At 28.6% G+C, this 6,357-nt stretch overlaps 1 protein-coding gene across 1 annotated transcript in view; it reads left to right on the top strand.

Moving 5' to 3' along the window:
• Positions 1 to 1,329: 1,329 nt before the first annotated feature.
• Positions 1,330 to 6,357, top strand: part of LOC117166873 (probable cation-transporting ATPase 13A3) — a 52,240-nt gene continuing 47,212 nt past the window's right edge. The window contains exon 1 of the mRNA XM_033351289.1: positions 1,330 to 1,560. The gene's annotated coding sequence lies outside the window, so the exon portion shown is untranslated. The remainder of the gene's footprint in view (positions 1,561 to 6,357) is intronic.

Raw genomic sequence — 6,357 nt, forward strand, 5'->3', positions numbered from 1 at the left:
AATTTTATTTTTCGGAATTTTTCCGAATCGGGAATTTTATTATCCGCTAACTTTCCAACCCAAGAATTTCACAGTATCAAGAATTTTATTTTTGGGGAATCTCATTATTCGGGAGTTTTACAGTGTCGAGAATTTGTTGTTAAATCTTTCATTTCGGAAATTTCACAGTATCGGGAATTTTATTTTTCGGGAATTTAATTCTTCAGGAATTTCATTATTCGTGAATTTTATTATAAAGGAATTTTATTATTCGAGAATTTTCCATTTCGGAAATTTCACAGTATCGGGAATTTTATTTCTCGGGAATTTTATTATTCGGGAAGTTTTATTATTCGGAAATTTTCCAATTCGGTATGCTTACAGTGTCGGGAATGTTATTCGTCGGGCATTGCATTATTCGGGAATTTTATTATTCGAGAATTTTACATTTCGGAAATTTCACAGTATCGGGAATTTTATTATTCGGGATGCTTACAGTGTCGGTAATTTTATTCTTCGGGAATTTTTCAATTTGGGATGCTTACAGTGTCAGGAACTTTATTCGTCGAGAATATTCCAATTCGAGTATTTTATTATTCTGGAATTTTATTATTCGGGAATTTTACAGTGTTGGGAGTTTTATTTTTCCGGAATTTTATTATTTGAGAATATTCAAATTCGGGAATTTTACAGTTCGGAAATTTTACAGTGTCGGGAATTTTAGTTTTCTGGACTTTTATTATTCGTGAATTTCCCAATTCGTAAATTTTACAGTAGTGGGAATTTTCCCATTCGTGAATTTTACAGTGTCAGGAATTTAATTTTTCGAGAATTTTCCAGTTCGGGAATATTACAGTGTTGGGAATTTTATTTTTCAGAATTTTTCAGTGGCCCTCTCTCAAAATTAGTTTGAATAAATAAAAAATAATTTTTAATTTTATCAGACGGGGATTTTATTATTCGAGAATTTTCCAATTCGGAAATATCAGTGTCGGGAAATTTATTTTTCGAGAATTATATTATACGGGAATTTTATTAATTTTTTTTTATTCGCCCTCTGTTAATATTAGTTTAAAACAATAAAAAATAATTTTTAATTTTGTTAGGAATGTTAACCAACATTTTTTTATTCTTTCAAAACCTTTAAAAAACAAAACATTAAATGTAGACTAACTTTTAAGAAAAGGTGACTAATATCAGAATCAATGAATTTGCTGGCCAATCGATCAAACTCATTAATGCAGGCATGTCACTAGTAAAAGATAGTAGAATGATGGAGGGGGGAATTTGAGATGACAGCGAAAGAGCGGTCGGTTTAAAATGCTAGTTTCTTGCGGTACTTCGAACGGCACAGGTGCTCCTTTCATAAAAAAATTATAATCGCAGTTGAAAAAGTTTAACACTGCCGCCCTTTTGTTTAAACAATTGTGATTCGTTTGTGTTGAAAGAAGAACAAGTGGTGCAAAAAACTCTTCGGGAATGAAAAGAACGAGGCGAAAATTTCGCAAATCGACCAAGAGATTTTAAACTCGATTGAAAACAATTTTTTTCAAAAACTGGCTTTCAAATATCCCCACCCAGGTGAGCTTGATAAAAAAAGAAGTTCTAATATTCGAAATATTTTTTCTAACGAGTTAAATTCTTTACTAATTATTTTAATATTTTAAATTTAAGAAAGAAATGTCTTTTTCAAATTAAAAAAAAAACTGTGATTGAAGTTTCAATTATCAGTGAATCTATGTTTTATAATAACACAAGCAATAATTATCTTGTCAGATGTGCATTAATTTTAATTTGTTGATAAGCTCGATAACTGGTTAATGTAAATATTTGATTCTTTTATCTTTCGCACGAGATATGAAATTTAATTAGAGGTCATCTCCATTCAACTACATTAAAAATTCCCATTTTAAATTAAAATACATTAACAGTATTTAAAAAAATACGTACTCAATTAAAAGTATCATTTTTTGATTCAGAAATTAATTTTGATCCATTTTCCAAATGCATTGATCAAATGTGATTTTTTCGAATATTGAGGAAAAAGAACAAAATTGTCAGGTTATGACAAAAAGGAATTTAGAGTGGAAAACGTAAAATTTAATAAACATGATATCTGTTTGGCAATTGATTCTGATAATATGAAACTTGCATAAGGCGAAAAACTGACGAGGACACAGGTGAAAGGTTGTGTAATATGCGAGCAGAATACGGTTCTACTGCAAAAGCGAGCTGCATTGCTAATGACTAGTATGGTCTCCGCGACCGTCTAATTTGACCACTAGAACGTCAGTTTCCTCGGCTGATGTCCCCTCAAGCCATTGCTCGAAATCCAAAACGATTAACTTAAATCTATTTTTACTTTCTATTGTAACTAAAATTATGCACTTTAAAATGAAAATATTTCTCAGGATACATCAATTTCTGACCTTTTAGTCAAATGAACCCATTTTGGACCTATGAACCCAGTTCCAATCAGATAAACCCATTTCGGAGCTTATGAAACCATTTTTAGCTTATTTATTTAAATAGGGATAAATAAAACCTTATGAATTCACGTGAAATAAGAAAAAACTATTTGGGGCCTTATGCACCCTATCCAAATCAAATAAACCGGCAAATGACTGTGAATTTATTTCTTAACCGGGAATTTTACAAATTTGTATAAGCAAAATCTGTCCACGTTAGATTTTAACATTTATTTAAAAATAATTAGTTGAATTGCTATCTTTTTGAATTATAATGACATTCGGTTTACAATGCGTAATTTTTTAATATTTTACTTCACAAATTTTCCATTCTAGATTTTTATTTTTGAGCGTAGAAAATTTTAGATAAAATAATTTTTATTTTATAAACTGTAAATATAAATAAATAAATAATTTTTTAAAGTGGACGTGTACTTTAAGTATTAAAAAGTGAACAATAATTGATTTCACAACACGACTCTAAATCCGTTAAAAATTTCCAGATATTAACGTTAATCTTAGTAATTAAAAAAAAAAACTAAACGCCCGATTGAAAGTTTATAAACTATTTTGAATACAAAAATAGCTGCATAAGAAGATATTCGTAATTAAAGGAGTTTATTAAGTTTAAAATATTATTTGAGTCTATAATAATAATCAATCTTTAGCCCACTCAATTTGAAATTTTTAAATAAAAATAATAACATTTATTTAATATTGAGCAATATTTTACTGTTTATTTAAGATGAGTAAATTAAAAACAAAATAATTCAAAGTAAACAATTTTAAACTTAATTGTTTGACATAGAAAGCCTTGAATCGTTAAAATTTCTAAGAGCTTTTAAACTTTGAAAGTTATAATTTTAATTGTTCTGTTTGAAAAATGTTTATTTTGTGAGTGAAATTGTTGAATTTTTGAGGTATGAATAACAATTGAACATTTATTGTTTGAAAAAAAAATTTGAAATTATTAAAAATAATTTAAACGAAGTGTGTGTATCGGCAAAATTCAACAATTCGTACCGAAATTTCGGTGCAAATAGCCACAGCCTCAGTTAAAACAAAATGTAGATATTTGCAGATTTCAAATCTCTCAAGACTCCTAGGAAAATTGAAAATGATTTTTCATTTTGAATAATTATTTTAAGGGACAATTTAAAAAGATTTTAAATGATTTCCAACATTGTCAAAAGATAATCTGGAATATTTTAAAGAAATTTTTTTAAATTTCCAGGATTTTCTAAAAATTGTAGGAAAAATTCGATATATATCTTTTAAAATAAATCGAATTTTTCCTATCATTTTTATAAAATCCTGAAAATTTTGAAAGATTTCTTAAAAACATTCCAGATTCTCTTTTGACAGTTTTCGAAATATTTTAAAATCTTTTTCAAATATTCTGTTAAATTAATTATTCAAAATGAAAAATCATTTGCAATTTTCCTAGGATTTTCTAAAAATTGTAGAAAAATCTCGATTCATTTTAAAATAGGTTTCGAAGTTCTTAAAAAATTTGAAAAAGAATTTTAAATTTGAAAAAATTTTAAACAACATTTCTCAAGATTTTGAAATAAAATAAAAAATTTATTTTTTAATGTTTCTAGCTTAAAATTGTTTAAAATAATATAATTGATAAAAGTTAAAAATTCTGAATTTGCTGTTTGCCTGCATTTCATTTAAAATTATTCAATTGAAAAGTATTAGTACCAAACTTCCATTCAAGAGTTCCACTTGGAGTTCTTTAATTGAGTGTTTTTTTTTATAAATTCAAAAGGAAAAATATTTAGCCTTTAGAGTTCAAAATTTTTTATTTTATTGACCTTAAAAAATGTATGCGAACCCGGAAAAAAGCGGGGAAATACCGCAAAATGACAGCGAATTTTTGTATTTGATTAAAACAGCCACAGTGAATTTTCATCAGATTTAAGTAACTAGGGACAAACAAACCAATTTGAATCCTTATGAATTCACTTGGAATAAGAAAAAACGTATTGGGTCTTATGGACCCATTCCAATTTAAATAAACACAGTTTTGGGACTTATGAAACCATTTTTAACAGATTCAACTGACAAGCAAACCAATTTGAAATTTGATGAATTCACTTGGAATAAGAAAAAAAACGTGCTGGGCCTTATGGACCTATTCCAGTTTAAATAAACACAGTTTGGGACTTATGAAACCATTTTTAACCGATTCAACTGACAAGAAAACCAATTTGAAATTTGATGAATTCACTTGGAATAAGAAAAAAACGTGTTAGGCCTTACAGATCCATTCCAATTTAAATAAACACAGTTTGGGACTTATGAAACAATTTTTAACCAATTCAACTGACAGGCAAACCATTTTGAAATTTGATGAATTCTCTTAGAATTAAAAAAAAAAAAACATTTTGGGCCTTATGGGCACAGTCTGAATCAAATAAACTCATTTTGGAACCTATGAAACCATTTTTAGCTTATTTTACTAACTAGGGACAAATAATTCAATTTGAACCCTTATGAATTCACTTTGAATAGGAAAAAAACTATTTTGGGCCTTATGAACCCAGTTCAGCCAATTTAACTGACCAAGGGCAAGAAATCCAATTGTAATCCTCATGAATCCATTCAGAATTTTTAAAAAACATTTGGGCCTTATCCATCCGGTACAAATCAAATAAACCCGTTTTGGGACTATGACATTTTTTTATCTGATTTAACCAACTAGGGACAAATAAATACATTTTAAGCCTTATGAATCCACTTAGAGAAAAAAAAACATTTTTGGTCTTATGAGCCCACTTGAAGTAAAATAATCCTATTTTTGCTCATAATGAAACCATTTGAACCGAATGAAACTGACGAAGGTTAAATAAAACCATTAAGGGCCCGATGAACTATTAGAAATTTTGTAAACCCGTTTTGGGTCTTAGGAAACCATTTTTAGCCATTTTTACTGAGTCGGGATTCATATAATAATTTTAATCCTTATAAATCAGCTTGAAATTGAAAAAAAAAAACATTTGGGGTCTTATGAACACAGTTTAAGGGCATGTGATACTTTGAAAATTATCGATTTCACCAGTGTTGCGTCCGCTTGGCTTTTTTCCTACAATAATAAAGATTTTGTCTAAAAATTTTGGGACATGATAGCGAACACGCTAACAAACGTCCCCAGACTCTTTTTTGTTGGTTAATTTAAAAAAATTCAATTTTCCGTAATTCTATTAATGCGTGTGATACTTACGAAATTGCATCGATTTTATCAGTGTTAGATTCCCTCGGCTTTTTTTCTACAATAATAAAGATTTTGTCTTCAAAATCTGGGGAATGATAGCAAACATGCTAGCGGACGTCCCTGGAATCTTATTTTGTAGGTTAATAAAAACAAATTTATTTTGCTAAATTTGATGTGTTTGTATTTTGAGTTTATGTGTATTACAATTCCATAATTTTCATAATTTATTATTGTTATTATCCTTAAAAAAATAGTCCGGAGATGTCCGTTATAATATTTTATAGCATCTCTGAATTCAGTTTCCAAAAATTTTCATTTTTGTGGAAAAAAAAAGCGGAGGGAACTGAACCCGATTTAGCACACGAAGAAGTATCACATGTCCAGAAAAATCAAATAAACGAATTTCGTGACGTGTGAAGCTATTTTTAGCCGACTTAACTTACTAGGGAAAAAATGAATGAACTTCAAATATTATTAATTGGCTTAGAATTAGAAAAAAACAAAAACGTTTTGAACCTTATAGACCCAGTACAAATCAAACAAACTAGTCCGGGGGCTGGGTATGATCCCGTATGCACTAAGACCGCAAAAGCTGAAAACCCTCTATTCTTATGTATTTTGAACCCCTGAATCCGAATCCACAACTTAATTTTTCGAAAAATGCGTACAACATTGTTTAAATTGCAATTG

This window comes from Belonocnema kinseyi, chromosome 1 (genome assembly GCF_010883055.1).
Source record: "Belonocnema kinseyi isolate 2016_QV_RU_SX_M_011 chromosome 1, B_treatae_v1, whole genome shotgun sequence".
Lineage (NCBI taxonomy): Eukaryota > Metazoa > Arthropoda > Insecta > Hymenoptera > Cynipidae > Belonocnema > Belonocnema kinseyi.